Source organism: Cyanistes caeruleus, chromosome 2 (assembly GCF_971803275.1).
Source record: "Cyanistes caeruleus chromosome 2, bCyaCae1.hap1.1, whole genome shotgun sequence".
In the NCBI taxonomy this organism is placed as follows: Eukaryota; Metazoa; Chordata; class Aves; order Passeriformes; family Paridae; genus Cyanistes; species Cyanistes caeruleus.
This window is the reverse complement of record NC_141702.1, coordinates 62,810,599-62,830,214: the sequence shown is the minus strand read 5'-3', so window position 1 is coordinate 62,830,214 and position 19,616 is coordinate 62,810,599. Positions and strand designations below refer to the sequence as shown.

Genomic DNA, 19,616 nt, shown 5'->3' with positions numbered 1-19,616 from the left:
CTATAGAATGATTCCTTCCAGAAAGTCCATTCAGAGGTACAATAGGGATGTGTCTCTAATGTCTTGATATCTTCACCAGGTCCTGAGGCTATGAATCAAAATAAGAAAGTGGAGTTCATCACTTTTGCTCCCTCGGTGAGTTGCAATTTCTCCAATATATTTGTCTCCATTCTGCGCATGCTGGGCATAACGCAGTTTGCTATTTTTTCTGCTGACACTGACCCAACATCAGCTGGAGAGTGTCTAATCAGAGGTTTTGTTTCAGATCTGCAGTTTGGGGGCCTCTTGTAGGTGTTGAGGACCTTTGTTTCTTCTGCCTTAATGAGTTGATGAAAAGAATCTCAGAATAGTAGCTCTTGCACAGAAAAAAGCCCAGTGGCTTCTGCTGCCCAGCAATGTTGCTTGCAGACTAGATGCTGCTGAGAGGACATAGGATGGATGCCATCATCAGTTTTTCACAACTCAGTGTTCAACAGGGAGAGTCAGTACACTCCACATGATGCTTCAGAGATTTTGAAAATGCGCATAAGAATTACGGTGGCCTCAGCTGTTCTGGGGCAATTTCATTTAAACTACACTGCTGGTGGGGATGTAGAAGGGCAGTTCTGTTTTCCACAGACCCACAATGGAGAAACGTTTGTTATTGCATAAGAATGACTTGAGTTTTCAGTTTTCAGAAGCCTGTGTACTCCACTCCTGTAAAACATGTAGGCCTTGAGTGGAAGGGAGGGGTGGGTTTCTGGGCCAGATCTGATACAGGGTGGTGGTGCCCATAGGTCAGAGTCAAATGGCAAGTGACAGACAAAAGGCATCTGCATTCCTCATTTCATACAGAGGAATGCATTTCTGCAGCACAGGTTCCTACTTGCTTGAATTCATTATCACAAGAAGCTCCACAGTAAGGCAGGATGTAAATTTGATGCTCTAAGCCAGGCCATGAAAAGACATGACAGATAAAGGACAGATTATTTTTGCATTCAAGGTCAAGTGGCATTTAAAGAACCATTCTGCAGACGCAGTGGAAAATTACAGAAGCGGAATTTTTGTTGGCCACTTCATCCTTTTCAGCTCTACAGTAGTACTGGAAAGAGGTAAAAAAAAAAAAAGCCAATTCCTGCTCTCTGCTTGTGACTGTTTCCTTGTCCTGTCAGCATTTCAGGCTTTTATTACAGGTCTGCCATTTTCTCTGTAATTATTTTAAAGCCTGAGTTTTGTGGGATGTGAAGGTTTGTCCACTCTGAAAATTCAAATTTTGTTCTTCTGTGATGCAGGAGTGATGATGGGAAGCCTAAACCTCAGCCTCTTCTCTGGGCACTGAAGTATTTCTCAACATTGACTGCAGAGACTTTCATATAGAAAGACATGTTTTCAGATTCTCTGCTCTCCCAGTCCTTGGCCTTTCAACTGAGACTGCCAACAAATGATTGCTGAACACTTGCCAGGCAGCAGTAACTTTCAGTCCTCAGTTTATAATAATGCTAAATCGGTATTCTGCTGTCAACCCCTGGTTTATAATAATGCAAAATCAGTGTTCTGTTGCTGGGAATGCCTTATTCATTATGGGCCATGTCCAAATCACTTGAATGTGAATCTGTGGTGATGCACATCAACTAATCTGCCAGAAATTGCCTCATAAAGGTGCAATTCGCCATATTGGCAACATGTAATTTATGAAGTCTCCTTTTTCAGACCAAAATAAGGTTGGCCTATTCCAAAGAGGTTAAAAAAGATAAACTCACAACCAGCAATAAAATTCAAGGGAAAATGGATGCCTAATTCTATAAAGCACTTCTGAAAAATCCCATCTGTTAATGCTTAAAACAATATATCTTCATAAATATTAAATTGATTCAAACAGCTAGCCTGTGCATGCTCTCTGTCTCTTTTCTTGTTTCATATTTTCCTGTTTTCCATCTCATAGTTCATTTACTTACTTTCTGGAAAGATGTGGGATTGATAGCCAGGGTTGGGGCTGGCCTCATCCAGCCATGCAGTGGTGATTCTGTTCCCACTCCCACCAGAGCCCTCTTGGCATACATACAATTAACCTCGGTTAAGTATTGGGTATGCAATTGTGTGTAGGCAGCAGAAGAGCTCCTCTAGTTGTTTAGCACTCTGGCATCAGATGAGAATAAATACAGGGCATGACCTGTCCCTTCAGGGCACTGGCCTAGATCTAGTAACATCCAGACTGAAGTTTTTCTCTGTAGCTGACACTGATTTGATGAGGAAACTGCCTGAATGCTTAACATAATAGTACAACCGCTGACAGGATTTCCCCAACCTTATTTAACATAGATGTGTGTTTATGCACATGCACGAATTCACATAAACACTGTTCTTTCAAGCTTGTAAAGGCTTCTGTGGAAAAAAAGGATTATCAAACTTTGATATCAAGATGGAACCATGGAAACATGCTGTGGGCTGGATTATATTTATCTTTGTAGTAAATCAATTTACTCAAGTGGCCCTCTGTAAAGGAAAGTTTAGCCACTTCTGAATTATAGATATACCTGTTGCTTTATATCTACTCATAAACATTTGCTTAAAATGATTTAACATATGATTTTCCTTCATAATTTGTAGAAATGGCTTCATAACTGAAGTTTTTAGTAATGAAAGGTATCCAAAGGCAGTAATGTTTTTATGTCTATAGTTTTCCCAGACATGTGTAATGTGATTGTTTCCCTGTAAGTTTCACTCTTACTGTATAATGGGAAAATAGTTTTGGTGCTTCTCCACAACCATATGGAGGACATTTAACAATGTATAATTCAAAGGGCACATCTCACATTCCTCTGTTCATGACCCAGTACATGGCCAGCAGGTCCAATACTGCTTGAAGTGCTCTGTATCCTTACTGTCTTTACTGTATCTTTACTATCCTTACTATCCTTAAGGCTGTATATCCTTCCTGCTTTGGGAGGGGCAAGAAGTGTGCTGGCTTGAGTGCAACTACAATTTTAATGCCCTAGGAAAAGATGGATTAAGCAGCATGTTCCAAGATCCTTTGTCTTTCCTCATCCTTTGCTAGCTCTGTCTCAGTGTTGTTGAACTGGTTTAAGTGCAAGAGACTAATCGGGCTTACTGTAGTCCCTTTTAACAGTACAAGAAGTGTACTGGGAAAAACCACAAAAATACACATAAGAATATCAACAATGAAAGTATTTGTACAGAGCTAAGCTTTATGTCAGGCTATATTGGTTTTCAAACGCACTCACCTCCAGCAGGCTAGACTCCCTGCTGATTGTGGTGTAATGAAGTTTACATAAAGGAGGAAGTTAAATTTATTTCCATACCAAAAGACAGTGGGTTGAGAAAAATGTAAAGTCACTAAAATAATAATGAAACAGAATGGGTGGAAGAAGAGCCCCCTGCAGCAGCCCATGTTAATTACCCTTGCAGCTGGGAGATCAATTTGCATATATATTCTTTGAAGCCTGTCAGGTATGAATTGAACCACTGAACTGTTACATTTGATAATCTAGCTCTCCAAAGCATTTCTGCTAAAGATGTTATGTTTCATAAGACTAGTTATTTTTTCTGTCTCAGAGTAAAGAGCTGTACTTAATTTGTTCCTGTATAAACACATCTATGTTTGTGGCTTCCTGGAGCACCAGGTTAGCAACGTAATCTCATCAAAAGCATTGGTACTGCTGATTAAACATGAAAGAGATATAGTCAAATAGCCCTGACAACCAGTGAAAGCAAGGAAATTAAAACTTAAAGCTAGTGGTGACAGGCATGACTCAGGGGATAGTTAATGTGTTATGGAGCTTTTCAGCTCCAAGACACATATTCCACTACGTTCTGTACTAGTGGTGACAAAACTGTTGCCATCTGATGGCTGCTTCATGGCTGGAATAAGCCTACTGTGCGGTCCCAGGAATTTTGCAAGTCCATTTGTTTTGCACTAAATGTTAGTGTAGCATCCTGATGCCCATGCTGCAAAATTGTTTGCAGTGAATGGTAGCAGTTTACCACCTGTTGGCAGAAGTTTCAGAGGAGCATCAGAGATTTATAGAACTGTTGGAAAACCTGTTTCTCCGTCTGAGTAATCTAGAGTTGCTTGACTGCAACCAGTAGAAATAAGAGCTTCCATGGAACAAAACCCATGCAAAGGGAGAAACTGTGCATGAAAAAAATTTTATGCTAAATCTTGCTTGTTTTTTAACAAAACTGTGAGAACGGTATGCAACAGATTTCATACAACTCAGATGAACTCATGTTTTTAAACTTTTTTTGAATAAACAATAACTACAACTAAACCCACAAAACCCCATGAAAAATGGAAGTAATACCTTATCAGAGTTCTGAATATGAAAAACATATTACCTGTAGCACATTCTTTTGAACTCAGATGAACCCTGACTCTTCAGATAGTTCCTAGCATTAGATCTACAGCAATACTTGTTTGATAATAACTGCACATAATATTGATGTAGTACAAATGCTCCATTAGCAGTGATCAAGAGCCTTAGCAACTCCTAAGAAGATTAAAAATCCAGTGTATAACAGAGTGTTGCTAGATCTGGTGTGGGGGACCAGTGCTTTCAATGGTTTCGCTCTGGATCTTTTAATAATTCTGCTTTTCTGAGGTTGTACCTTTATGTGGTTGCCTTATCTTTTTTGCTATTTGTGAGGAAAAGTTTTATACAGAAGTTCTTCCCTGCCTGCCTTCACTGACATAACAGCTCATCCCAAGAGTTTATTGCTTTCCTGTTTCTGAATGGGAAGAGTTAGACTCAATGATGGTCAGGTCAGGGCATGATGTAGGGTAGGTGGCGAATACACTTAATTTGTGTGTCCAGTTTGCTTGAAATTATTAGTTCTAAACATCCAGCACCCATATGACACGCTTTTCTGGAAGATTTATTCTGAAGGTACGAGAAAAATACTTTGCATTTTTACAAAATTTAAGCACTGTTGGGCCCAAGGAGAATTTTAATAGTCCTTAGTGAACCATAGATTTGTTAGCTGATAAATCCTGTTCATGCAACTGGTTGTTTCTGGCAGTTAGAGAAGCTTAGTTACATTTTCTCCCTTCATTAACAATGTGAGAATCACTGGGAAAATGGGACATTTGGGGCTCCCTGATTGATCTAGGATTGAAAAGAGAGGTTGATTCTCGGGTCTCACGGAAAATTAGATGGGGTTGCATACTCATGGTAGAAACTCAAATTATCTTACCCAAAGTAAGCTATGAATTGGAGTAATTTTATATCCCAGGGAGGACTGTCAGGATAGCATGTAAAATAATAGAGTTTTTCTTTGCAGAGAGAGAGAGAGAAGCTATTCTTATTATTTATACCTCTCTACATCAGTATTACTGTATTTCCTCACTTATATGCAGTCATTCAAAATAAAAGAGCTGGCTGATATAATTTTAATACTCTTTAATATAACAAATCTCTTTCATGAAAGATGTTTATTTAACATTCATATATTAAAGATAAGCACATTCCTTTCTTTTCCTGGCAAATAAAACTTCAGGTCTAAAATGAACTGCAGGTAGTTATAATGCAAACCATGCCTAGAAAAATAAACTCCTTCTGTATTAGCTTAAGCTCTTTGAGATTTAATGAAGTCTTACATTTGTTGATCAAATGTGCAAAAGGTGTAGTGCAAGCAAAGCATTCAATTCATAACAGAGAGAAAGTTTTGTACAGCAGAAATCTTACCTGACAATGGAAATGTAGGTAATTATAAGCACTGAACTTCAAGTCTTTTTGAAGGATGTGCAGTGAATGCAAGAGTCCATATAGAACACCTGAGGTATAGAACTATTTATTCCCCTCTAATTTCCTTTATTTTAGCAAGAAGAGCAATATGAAAATAGGGTGAATGTAGAGAAGGCAGGATATGCATCACAAAAATATCTGGTGTGTTTTGAAATTTCCATTGTTTATTTCCATATTTTGAGGTGCCCTTTGTTGGATTCTTGTGATGATTCCAGCTGGAATTTCTTATCCAGAATGATCCCATGCTATTTCCCTCTGTTCTGTTAGGCCTTTTCTTGACATCTCTATCCAGCAGTTACTTCATCACATGGTGTTTTTCAGGTTTACTTACCAGTTAATTTTTTTTGTTGTTGTTATATGCCATTTATATCATGTTTTGCACAAGTGTTATTCATATTTCTTTTATGGTTGAATTTCAGTTCACAAATATTTGTTATTGGACTGGGTATTTTGTAGTGTATCATCAGATAGGGCACCATGTACAGCATGCTTAATTAGGGATCTGAACAATAACGTAATGAGTATTATAACTGAATGAGCTACAGAAAACAAAAATTGATATATATAAACTAAGAAGGGTAGAAAACATAAAATTTTGTCTTCATATATGTTTCTTAGCTGAAAGGTCTCTTTGCATTTAGTTTTCTTGCATGCAGAAGATTAACTAGAGGGCATGAATCCCAAGGGGGTATATGGAATACAACACATGGATTCTGAGGTGAAGGGTTCAAGACAGTGTCAAGTTTTTCTGATATCCCCATGAAATCTGGAAAAAAGATGAAATAAAGCAGTCAGCTTGAAGGTTTATTCATTTGTTTTGTCTTACAATGACAAGGCACAGAGAGAATGTTAAGAAGCAGCATTTAATAGGCATTTGCAAGTAACCTTTACCAAGGGGAATTCAGAAGAAGGGAGGTCATATGAAAACAAGACAACCTTGATAGCAAATCATGAGGCTTTGCTGAGCTCCTTCTTTCCCTAATGGTGACTACTTGTACTGTTGTTTATCCTTCAGGCCACATCTGCTTTAACAAGGACACTTTCAGACTGAATTATGGGTCGGATGGTATAATAATAATAGCAATGATGAGAATGGTAAATATCTTGCCATTCTCTGCCTGTCCTGTGTATTCTGAGAAAACACTGTTAGCTTTTAGGTCCACATAACTTCTTTCTACTTTTTAACTTTATAAAGTTATTAATTTGTAAATTAATTTCACACCGTCACTGAAAATGTTGAAGATGACTACCTGACATCTCTTGCCACATTACTATTAGTTGACCTCTAACTGGTGGTTGTTAGAATGAAAACTTTCTAATACTGACCACTTTCTAGGTTGCCTTTTTGTCAGCTGGTGCAGCAAATGTAGTAGGACTTTGGTTGGAATCCACATAGTCAGGGTTGTACAGGACATACGCCACTTATAAATAATTTGGGTTCAAATCTGACATTGTGCTTTCCCCATCTATAAGAGAAATATTAATGCTGTGCTAACTTTTCAGTTCTGTAGTTATCTTGTGCAGATTCTCTAGCAGCATTGTTTTGTTTAAGGTTGGTGAAAAAAGCAGAGTAGAAGAGACACAATTGTTAAGGTCTGAACCTCTGCATCTCCATTTCTTCCAGTTTAATAAGAAAAGACATTAAAATGGAACTGCAAGAGGACAGGGTCACAAACAGCACTATGGAATTTTCCTTTCCAAAATATGTTTGAGATACAGTAATTTTACATGTGTCACGGGAGAAACTGGACAATTAATTAAAAGAGAGATGTATTGAGTGTCATTAACATCAGAATCAGGAAGTCCCCATAGCTAGAAATAGCTGGGAGGGTATAATTTATTATGTTGTTGCATTTCACTTTGTTTATGGTCATTGCTGTTGATGATGTTCTGGGTTGCATGGATATTTTGTTTGCACCAAAATGGCCAGTGTGTGTCCCAGAGCCTTCTCTGTCCCTCTGGTTTCTCTCCTGAAGCATGGATAGTCTCTTTGTACACTGTGAAGTCAGTTCTTTTTTTCCTCAATTTTCTCAAGTGGAAAACAATTTGTATTTCTTTTTGTTCTGCTCTCCTGCTGTGTTCCCAGTTTTTATGGGCATTCCTTTGAATTCTGCTTAAATTACTGCAACTGTTCTAAATCCAGGATTAACTGATTTTACTCTGTTCTCTCTATTTCCCATTCCCCAAATGTCATTTTTCTCCTACTCATTCACAAAGACAATTTAAACAAAACTAATTTCTTTTTAGTAATGTGAACGCCCTGTACTAGAGTCTTTCCATTCAAGTGGGATTCATCTTTGATCCACCAGTTTTGGTTTGCATGATATAGGATATGATTCACTCCATGTACAACTACAGTTTTCGTTGCAACACGTCATGTGCAGTATATTGACATTACTCACATTATAGTTCTCATAGTCTGAGAAGTCAAGAGTTAAGCTGGGAGTAGTTCAGATGCTGGAGTTAAAGTCAAGGATGTCTGAAAGATGAGCAAGAGCCGAGTCCCGTCCATTAATAAGATTTTTTGCACAAACTCCTCAGTTTTGTATGTTATTTCAACTTTATTTTTCAGGGAAACTTTCCTCAGTATATTTTGTGGATTCAATTGGCAGGTCAGGGGGGAAACTTCCACTAGTTCCAGAGATTAAAGAGCTTAACAGACTTACTAATGAAATTCAAGCTGGTGGCTTTTTTTGGTTTTTTTCAGACATGGAGAGCAGAAAGAATGAGAAGTCAGTGAGGTAAACTTATATATAGTAGGTTTTTAGTTTTTTTTATGACATGCAGAGTCATAGTTTTAGGGAGTTCCAGACATGATTACTTCATACGCGGAAACTCTGTCTGTATGACTCTTGGAAGAAGGCAGTGGTGGTCATATCTCACCAAAACCCCTCATCTACACCCTGTTGGGATGGGACCTGTGTGTTCAAAGACTGACGGGGAGAAGACTGCAAGTTGTTTTGTTTGCAGAGTTCATGTCTAGAGCAGACACCACTACAGTCTTCTCAAATCCTTAGAGTTTGGGTATATTACAAAGAACATGAAGTTGTCTTTGAATAGACTTCAAAGGTAAATGTATTGATATGTTTGCCAAAGATAAGACATGAAGTTGTTGTGTAAAAACCTCACATGGGAATATATGTGCAACATATACTGTTAAGCTGAGGAGGCATTATCAATTAATTTTAGATTTAGTGTTTATATTTCTGTTCAAGCTTTCTGTAGTTTTTCAGGAAATATATAGACATTTTGTTTTATGATATTTAGGCAAAATGTTTTATGATATTTTGAGTATAGAAATTGCACTTTGATGTGTGAACTGTAGTCAGTACCTAGTTTCAGGTTTTAAGTTACTGAATGCAGCTTAATTATGCTTAATGTCTCAGAAAAGACAAGAGTGCTCTCTGCTTCAGCAAAGAGTTAACCCAGATTTTGAGAAAGGAGTTTAAGAGAGCTATGCAAAATATTACCTCAGTATTCCACTCCAGTCAGTTGTTTGTGCAGATGTGAATTAATGGACTGTTATAAAGGTAGTGTGATTTCTGTCTTTTCACTTAAGGAGTGATGATGGCCAAAGTTTTGTTTTGTGTGCTACCATTAAGTAAAATCAATGTGCTAATAAAAAATCTTTGCATATCTTTTATGAAGGAACTTCTTAAGAAATATTAAGAATAGTGGAAATTTATGCCCTTTGAGAAGAGCAGTATTTGGTCTTCAAACATCGACTGAATCCATTTAAAACTGCTTACATCAGGTGGAAATGTTGAGGCTACTAGAACTAATGCCATACATGAAGTTGGAAACATTCAGTTGTTTGTGTATAAGCATTTTCTAGTACATTCTGCTCTACTTGAGGTTTAACAAAAATATTTTGCTGAAAAAAATATTTCAAACTGCTGTTTGGGACTAGTCATCTGTTTTTATGACATATTTCTGAGGGTTGATCTCACTCTCACTGTGTGTCATGAGTTCATGAAAATTTTTTCCTGGGTATATGTCCCAAATTTAAACATTAAACTGAAAATTCTGTTCTAAAATTACCTTAAATAATGCATGTTAAAGTTTAATAAGTCTGATGTGCCTTCACAATAAATAAACCAATAATAACAACTTATTTTTTGGTTTGAAAAAGGTGGTTTTTCTCAGAGAGAAATATGTTATTCCATGAACAAAATAACTCAGACCTGTGGACTTTTGAGCCAAACTTATAAAATGTTGTTATGAGCAGAGCACAGCTGTGGGAGTTAGGGCTCCCAAATTCTAATTCAAACACCCATTTGAGGTGAAGAATTTCTGACTCTCTCATCACTCCCCAAACACTCTCATGCCTCCAAAATATAGTTTGAAGTACACAATAAGAGGCATATAAACCTTATACTATTCCCTGTGCCGGTTTAGATATCATTCGGAATTTTTACGGCTTTGTGTTTGTAAATGTTTTAAAACTGAAAAGCATTGTGTGAGAACTATATCTTCTTTCAATAGCTTAAGTAGTTCTAGGGAAATAACAAAGATTTCCTCTCATCACTTTAATTACCAAAGGCAATTGATAATATCTCTTTCTCCTTTGGTTGGTGAGTGCTTTTGATTTACACTCTTGTATGTTCCGTTGTTTCCCTAAAATCTAGTCTGCATGAAATATTGAAGCTGAAAATTTTTTTTGCTTCATAGAAACAACACACACATAGCAGCACACAGACTTTGATGATACTGTTGTTAATCTTTTTGGAAGTCTTACTTTCCAAAAGTATGAACTTAATTTTTCCAAAGCCATTAAGAAGGGGATGAAGCTGCTGTAGACTTGGTTGAAGTGGAATCTAATTTTTCTCTTACAGCTTTTCATTCTCCTGGATAAACCTTTTGTGGAAGTGAACTCTGTGTGTTTTGCAGCATATGATCTCAGCCCAATGCCTTTCTGAAGGATATCAAAGTCTTTATTTGCATATTATGTAGATTGTGAAAATAGTACGTAACAGCAAATTATGTTTTACGTTCTATGTTCTAATGTTCCTTAGAACAATATTCTTCAGAATTTCTATTTAAGATCACATCATGCTTATACATTATGGTTATGTTCACAAACTACAAAATTTACTCCACTCAGCAATCAGGGCAAACAATTTTTATCCTTGAAAAAGATGGGTAATTAATAAGGTGAGGATCATCAAGGACTTAATCTTTACTGCTTCATGGCAAGGGCATAGAAGGGACATGCAGGGCTAACAAAGACACAGTAAAGAAACTCAGTGAAATCTTTGCATAGGCATTTAGTGCTCTGACTCTCACACCTGATGCATTTCTGTAGCAGATTGTCAATAAGATATAGATCAATTTGAAGTAAATGAACAGGAAATATTAGACCAGTCAGGCAGGTTAGGAAGGTCATTGGGACCAGATGGCATAAAACCAAGAGCTCTGAATATGAAATTCCTAAACTTCTGGCTAAGAAATGTAAAATGTCATTACAAATGGGCACTGAACTAAAGGACTAGGACAGCTGTTGAATCTGCCATCTGTCAGAAGGGCTTTAGAGATGATCTTGGGGATAACAAACCAGTGAGCCTGATTTCCACTTCTGTTAAGACTTTATATATGTGTATGAATGAAAAAAACCTGTTTAGAAGAATTTACATGGCTTCTGGATTTCAAGGGTGTTTTCAATAATAATAAGGATAAATGGGATCAAATGGACATAGCACACATTGCTTTTAAAAATGTCTTTGATCAGGTTCCATACCAAAGGCTCATTACAAAATTGTGTTGCCATGGAATTGGAGGAAAGGTTTTAAAGAAGAGGAATCCATGATAGGATTTAATAATGGCAAAATTTCAGAATGGAATTGATATTGGGACCACTTTCAATCAACATCTCTGCTCTGGCAAGGGCAATAAACGGTGAACTCTGCAAGCTTGTGGATAAATTCTCTGTTGACAATTAATGCCATTTGCCTTCAATACCAATGGCTTCAATGGCAAGAATGTCCAAAATAAAACTGAGCAGACCCAAAGTCAGCAGGTCAAGTTCAGTCTGAAGAAATGCATCTAGAAAAAAATAACATGAACCATGCTGACATGATGCTGAACCAAGAAGTGGCACTTAAAACTCAGAAAGGGACCTCTGACATTTTTCAGAAGTCTCAGTGTCAAACAAAAAATGTTAGGCAAGTTTAGAAAAGTTAATGAGATTATCCTTGGGAACAGAGAGTGCCTGAAATAAGAGGACAGAAGGGCATCTGAAAATTTATGTGCCCATATCCTGAGTATCGTGTGCAGTTTTGTCCTCACATAGGAGGAAGGGAGAAGCTGAATCCACAGAAACATGGAGAAAAACAAGCAAAATGCTCAAGATGGTGGAACAGCTGCCTTGTGCAGACACACTTAAAGGCTAGAACACTTCATTTGAAGAAGAGAAGGCTGAGGAAGGTTATGACTGAGGTTCCTGAAATCATACAGGCAATAGATAAACTGAATATGCAATCCTACATCTATGGAAACTTGAAACCAGTAAGGTTTTTGTTTAAAGCCAGTGAATGTAGTCCTTAACATAGTGAATTTCTTGAACTGAGACTCACTAGAGAGGTTGGAGGAAACCACTATTGGCAGGTTTGGAATTGGGTTAGTCATAAATAACTCTCTCACAAAGATGTCTTTTAGTTTATTTAATACTGGGCAGGATTGTACCCACTGACAATATTAATTAAAGCATTTCCCACACTGGGAACAGCCATGTGGGGAATAGACAGCAGAAGGTGATCAAGCTTCTTGTGTCTCTGTTGTTACTGGAGGCAGTGTACTGGGCTGTATGACGATTAACCTGCACCCCAGGGGCATTTCTTGCTTATCCTTTTCCCTTATTCAGTCAAAGGATTCTATATGTGTTTTCTTCAACTAATGCCAAATCTATATTTTAAACAAGACTGACTTTTTTATGGTCTCACAGATGAAGGCTGCATATACCTCTGCAGTACCCAGGCTGTCTCAGCCACTATGAAAGTATTGCTATTAGATAATGATTTCTATGCAGAGATCAAGATAGTCAATATGTTCTGCTAAATCTGGTAAATCAACAAGTTGCAAGTCTGAAAAAGTTTGGCAATGCTCAAAATTGAGTATACAAAAAGGGCAAAACCAGTGATTTCTTGGCAGAAAGGAGAAAGAAGTTTCTTATGTCATTTTGTTTTCCTAGACAGTAAAACAAGTAACAAATACAGATTAATGTCACAGCCATGTACAGCAAATTAAGGAGAAGGTAACAAGTCAATAGGTTTCTGGGTGCACAAGAATAAATATCATAGGCAAATAGAAGTGCAATAAATGAAGTCCAGTGTACATTTTATGTTATTTACCTAACTGGTAAGTAATATTGCCACAGGCTTGTGGTAAGGAAGAGCCACCTGATTATGAGCCATGGGTTAAATAATTCAAAATATGTTGACATTTCTTTCCAGGGTAAGAAACACATATACAATTGAGTTAGAGAACAAATACCAGGGCATAGCAGACTTTAAACTTCTTATTTTGAAGAGACTGTATGTGAAAATAATGAACAGATGGCAAATAAAAGGAATATGTTGGCATTTCTTCTACCTGCGAGGCATAGCAATCCCTCCTTCATTTTGAACGGTCCAAGGATCATGCACCATACCAAGTTTTTAGCTGTCAGGTCACAGGAAGTCTGTGTTGCAAAGAGGAAACATTTAAATCATTAAGTTGCATACTATAGATCTTTCAAGTAAACATTGCAACAAATGATAAAGTGCAACGCTGTTATTCTGAACCATTCAAGAATTATGAAAGACAAGCGGTTTCCAGTAGATCTTGTTTGCAGAAATCCAGGTAAGGTTTTTCCATTTAGAAATGGCCTTACAGGTAATTTGGGTTGCTTAGGATCAGTGTGTTTAAATAAAGATTCTTGCATTATTTTAATAATACCTTTAATAAATACTTTTGATAATGAGGATTTCAAAGTTATTCGGTGCCTATGATAACACTCATCTGGTAACCTGTGAAAGGGATTCTGCATGAAGATTTAAAAGTAGTTAATCATTCTGATTTATAGTGCAATTTTATGTGAAAAGCTGGCTAAATATAATTTTTGTTTTCCTGAGAAAATAATTTTCATTTAGAACACCTATATAATGCAATGAACTCAATGGATTTTATTTACATTCTCAAAGATAAACAAGGGCTTCTGTGCTGTTTGGATTAGAAATAAAATTAGGAACATGTTAAAATAGTGTCCTGCATTGTCCTAGGAAAAACATTCCTATAAGATAAATTGATAGTTTTATAAAATGTATTATGTATTTATTTGTTTTAGATTTAATAGAAAATAATGCTGACATAAAACACCTAGCAATAATTAGGCTTACAGACACAAAGCACTCACTATATTAATAGCAATATGCAGGTAAATTTACTGTGTTATCTCACTCCCTTGAATAATCAGTAGATAGTAATATTAAACTACAGAATGACTGAACGGATTACTAAATTTAAATAGGGTACCTGATTTTTCAATTGACACTCACTGAAGTACAGAGCTCTCTCTCTATCTCTCTCACCAATCAATGTGGTTTGCATACTTACACAGCAAATCTCAGAAGTCATTTCAGACCCATGATTGTGTGCAAGAAGCATTTCATAAATCATTTGGAATACTAAAAAAATTAGAGAAAATTGTCCTTTGGATTAGAGAAGAAATTTGTTGAATAAAATATATATTCTGAATTATTTCCTCTTTCATAATAAGCTGACTAGATTAAATTGAGAAGCCAGTATAAAAGAGCCACTGGGATATCTATTATTTCTTCATCCTTTTATCCTCTTGCAATTCTCTTGGGGAAGTGTACATGTATATGCTGCATGAAATGTTATTAACTGACAATAAGTCTCTCATCCCCTTAGGCCGTGGCTTTTTTCCTCCTACTGTACTGACCATTAAGCAGCTCGAGTGGATGTGATGTGGAAATTGTTGTATTTATATCTTCTCAAGCACATGTCTTAAACTACTCATTGCATTTTGATATTTCGTGACTTTGTAAGCCTCATATAAGTTTTAATATCTATTATGCTTTAGCGCAATGACATGAAAGTGATAGGCTATTGGTTCTTTGCTCTAAAGAGGTGCAGGTGTCTTTTAATATATTATTTCTCATCTCTTGGTATGTTTTTCACTCTTTCTGTTGTAAATATGTATGATTTACAACAAAGTAAAACTGTCTACCTAGACCTCTGGAGGAAGCCACATAGTATCTTTTTACTCAGGTTCATCTTTGTTGGTGGAAGGCTGTATTTGGCAGCTCAGGCTTTGAATGGGAAAATTAGGAGCGCAATTCATGCCCATGTACACTTCTCAATAATGCTGGCACATTGATTATTTGAGTTAGTGCAAATTATTTGCTGAAAGATAGCATGAGAGGTAGCATGGTGAGAAGGAAATTAACTCTATTGCACAAATCTCTTGGTTGCATTCTCCACCAATTATACTTAAAAATATTTTGCCTTTTTTGTACCCTGTTCTTGTATAGCAGCAGCAATAGAGAACGAGTATGGTGCATCTCCTATTCACTTTGGCTTAAATGTCTCCTACCAGAAGCATCCCCCAAGGTTTAATATTAAAATATTCATTTATACTAAAATATTGTGTTCTGATTTTCTTTTATTTTGAGCTTAAAGGCTCAAAACTTCAACTCCTCCCCATGGCAAAAGCAAAGGATAATACCGTACAAGAATCTCATTTTATACTGCACCTGAACTGTCTCTCTGTTTTTATATTTTATGGTCCTGCAGTTCTTTCTTCAGTCACACTGACTGCATTAAATTATGTAGAAGCACAGGCTTGTGACACCTCTGAACCAACCTGCAAGAGAATACAAAATCTTTCTTTTGCTTTCAGCCTGACTCAAAATCAAATTCCAAAAATTATATACAAATAATATCACCCATCTAATGAATGGAATTAAAGAAAGGCAAGGGTAAAGCCATCAGTTTTATTATCTACCAGTGCTGAAGGATTAGTTCTGGAATTAATATGAATTTACATTACTAAATGGTCTTTGAAGGACATGCTAATTGGGTGAAATTCAAGTTTGTTAATATTTCTAAACAATAGCAGAAGATGAACTCTGCCTAAGGGTAAGGGCTGAAGCAAGGAACATTGAGTTCCCAGTCACAGACTTGCAGGGTGACCTTGACAAGTCACAGAACATATCTGTGCCTCACTGTGAGATGTAGGATATTAAAACATTTCCTAGCTCACATGAGTGTTGGTAAGGCTCAATTAATCAAAGTCTTTCAATATCTTCACACAGAAGGGTCTAGATAAGAACAAAGTATTATTGTTACTAGAGCAGACCTCTCCTGAGCACTTAATTTTTCATTTTATATAAACTTTTTTGGCTTATATGCACTGTCAGCATACAGAGCCATAGACCCTTCAGATCTAGTTTGTGTGGAGCTTGTCAAGATACAGCTGTTTTTAGTGCTATATCCCTATTAGGATATGACACAATACATCATAACAGCTCCATCAGAGCCATTAGGGTGTGAGCTGTCAATGTGTAATAAGATTACTATGCATTGCATCTGGTGGTGCTCTGATAATTCTGAACTAGGTATGCTATCGTAGAGTCTACAAAGCTTTTGAGTACTGGTGTTGAACTGCTCATGAGCGCAACAGTATTATTTTGATATGGAATTAAGATATATTCTCCAGTATGTGTGAAGAGCATTTATTTTTACAATAAATAACTTTTCCACAAATCCCCAAAGATGTTTTCCTCAGCTTTGTCATATACAAAAGACCTGCAAGTGCTTCTATTTACAAATGAAGGTTTTTCTTGTTTGAGGGAAGGACAAAACTCTCTAAATTAGAGCCAAAAATATTCAAATAGATATAATCCAATACATGGCCTTGGATTCCCTAGACTATAGGAAGTTTGCATTCAGAATAACAACTAAGATAGGAACAACTTCCAATGTATTTTTTGTCTCTACAAAAAGTGCAATTTTCAGACAGAAAAAAAAAGAAAGAAAAATTATGCTGCTTTACCCACAACATCAGTCAGGGTATAATTAGGAAAGAAGAAACATTCAAACAATCTTAGCGCATTCAGAACCTTCTGCTAATTGTCTAATAACAATCTAAGATAGGTACTATCAATGAAAATCAAAGAATCATAGGATCATCTGGGTTGGAAGGGACTTTAAAGATCATTTACTTTCAGTTTTTCTGTCATGGACAGGGATACCTTTCAATAGACCAGTTTGCTCAGAAATCCATCAAACCTTTCCTTAACATTTCCAGGGATGGGGTATCCACAACTTTTCTGGGCAACGTGTTCCACTGCCTCATCACCCTCACAGTAAAGAATTACTTCCTTACACCTACTCTAAACCTACACTCTTTCAGTTCAAAGCCATCCCACTTTGCCTGTCACTACATGCTCTAACCAGATTCAACCTTTTGATTCAGAGAAAGAAGCTGTATTTCTTTGCCTGCACAACACCTGAGCGTTGACCGATCAGTGGGGAACTTACTGCTCTCATACCTTTGTGAAGGACCATCCATTGGGAGAACTGGAGTGCTGACTTGATTGGGTCACAGCAAAGTCTGTAGCAGAACAGAGAGGAAAAATGAGTTTTGCTGATATTTATAAATCATCACCAGGAATCTGCAATTCTACGTATGAAACTCTTGCTCACAGTATCTCATTATTCCTGAAAGTATTCCTTGATCAAAATGAACAAGGTGACAAAGCTCCAGTAACAGATATGTGCCTGTATTGTTCTCCTGAGAACTTGTACATGCACACATGTGAGCCTGTACAGGAGGAGGCTGTGGTGTGCCTCGAGTAGAGAGACATGAGGGGAAAATACAAACTCCAAGTGCTTACAATATTTTCAAGTCTACCCAGAGAAGGCTGAGCTGAGTGGCTTCAAAGGAGCTTTAACATAGCACTTGGCCACAAAGAGTGTTAGTAAACCTTCAGGAGGTCTGAAGTCTCTCCTAAAAGAGGGAGTTACAGCCTCTCACAATCAGCTATCTTGTCAAAGTGTGAGCTGTTTGATTTTTCTGAGTCTCTGGTGGGGCACAGGCAGGCAGACCTCAAGTCAGAAAAGCTTAATAAATTTTCTAGAAGTATATATTCCAAAATGTTCAGACTGAATAAGAACAGAAAGCAATACAGTCATTTTTCATAATGATAAAAAGTCTTGTTCAAAGTCTTTCTCATTAAAAATTAAATAACTTTTGGTGCAGGAATAGAAGGTAAATAGGAAATGCATTCAGAGACCTGACACTTATACTGAATAGCAACCAGGAAAACATGCTGTGGTCCTTGAAGGAGACATAGAGCACAACTAAACAAGGAAAAATACAGAAAAGAGAAGCTAAAATTAAAAAAAAAAGGCAAGTGAAGTGAGAAGAAATGTCAATGATCTGACAAGTAGCATGAGTACAGGCTTTTTCTGTTATTAGGGCAAACAGGAAGATGTAAGAAATTCGAATGCTTTGTGGGTACAGGCTGACATGGCGAAACAATGTGCTGAAGGAAAGACTTGCTTACATTCAGGAAGAACTTGCACATTTGAAATAGTAGCTAGCAAAAGTATATGGAAATAACTACAACATTCTGTGTCACTATTTGTGTCTTTGGCGAGACTAGTCCACACAGGAGAGTCTGAGAAAAGTCAAAGACATTAATTAAATCTTCTACTCTGAAAAAAAATCCCCTCTTATAAATAAAGGAGTTCTCACTGGTATGAAAACACATATAAAATACTGGTAATAGTCTAGAACAGGTAGGGAAGAGCAAAACTCTAAGAACAAATCTATCTCAAGCCTGAACATATAATTTCCCTCCTGTGGAGATCCCAAGAACAGGTTGCAGGGTTTTCGGAAGAATGTTCATAAAATGTTCAAAACTCAAAAGTCTTCTGAAAGTGTTAAAACAGACATTAAAGGATTCTGTTCGTAATTGCAGTGTCAAGGACAGAAAAAATGTGGAGAAAAATTTTTAAAACATTAGTTAATTCAAAAACCCTTCCAAACTGAGCAAGAACACCAAAGAACATATGCCTTCAAAAGAAACATTTGCTGAGACAGCAGGAATCAAATTCTTCCAGAAATTAAATGCTTCCCTGCCCTCACTACAGGTTTGTTTCATTTTTTTTCTTTCTTTTTTTTTCTTGGAAGGTTATTTTTGAACCACAGTCCCCAGATGGTTAAAAATCTTCTGATTTCCAGACTAAATTTATTCATAATCAGTTTATATTCATTTGTCCTTGTGCCAGCACTGTCCTTTAGTTTTAATAGTACATCTATATTGTGTAGCTATTTGTAGATTAAATTATTAATATTACAAAGGATAGTATCAATTTTTAAGAGAGATCACTAGATGAGATTATGAAGATAAAATTCACTGTTTCAACAGCTGTTTGATCATAAAGTTATAGCCTAAAAAGATTATAAATACAATAAGATGTATTTTCACATCACTTTGAGGGAAACAAATATGTATCTTTTTATTACTTTTTTATGATATTCAGTAATGAAATACAGTTAAAATAAATTCCACTAAAACAGTCTTGAGGAAAAAGCAGGCTAGGTGGAGTTGCTGTTTGTTAAATGTAGAAGTCTACTCTTCAACTTAGGTACAAGTGATAGGATGGGTTCTCCTTTGGACCACACTAATTGTTTGGTTAACATTGGTAGCAATAACAATTAATCTGCTGCTGCATAACAACCAGCTAATTTTGAAGTAGATGTGGACTAATGAATTGTTTGAGGGAGGGAAATTGAAACTCTTAGGTTGAAGGAATAGTATCCTATAGAAACATACTGTAGAGACTATACTGCTAGTTTTTAAGAGC

The 19,616-nt window shown here is 36.6% G+C and overlaps 1 long non-coding RNA gene across 1 annotated transcript; it reads left to right on the top strand.

Moving 5' to 3' along the window:
- The first annotated feature begins 988 nt into the window (after positions 1-988).
- On the top strand, positions 989-1,861 carry LOC147654860 (uncharacterized). Its single transcript, XR_015282553.1, has 2 exons — positions 989-1,091; positions 1,272-1,861. It is a non-coding gene; the product is annotated as an uncharacterized LOC147654860 (long non-coding RNA).
- Positions 1,862-19,616: the final 17,755 nt, after the last annotated feature.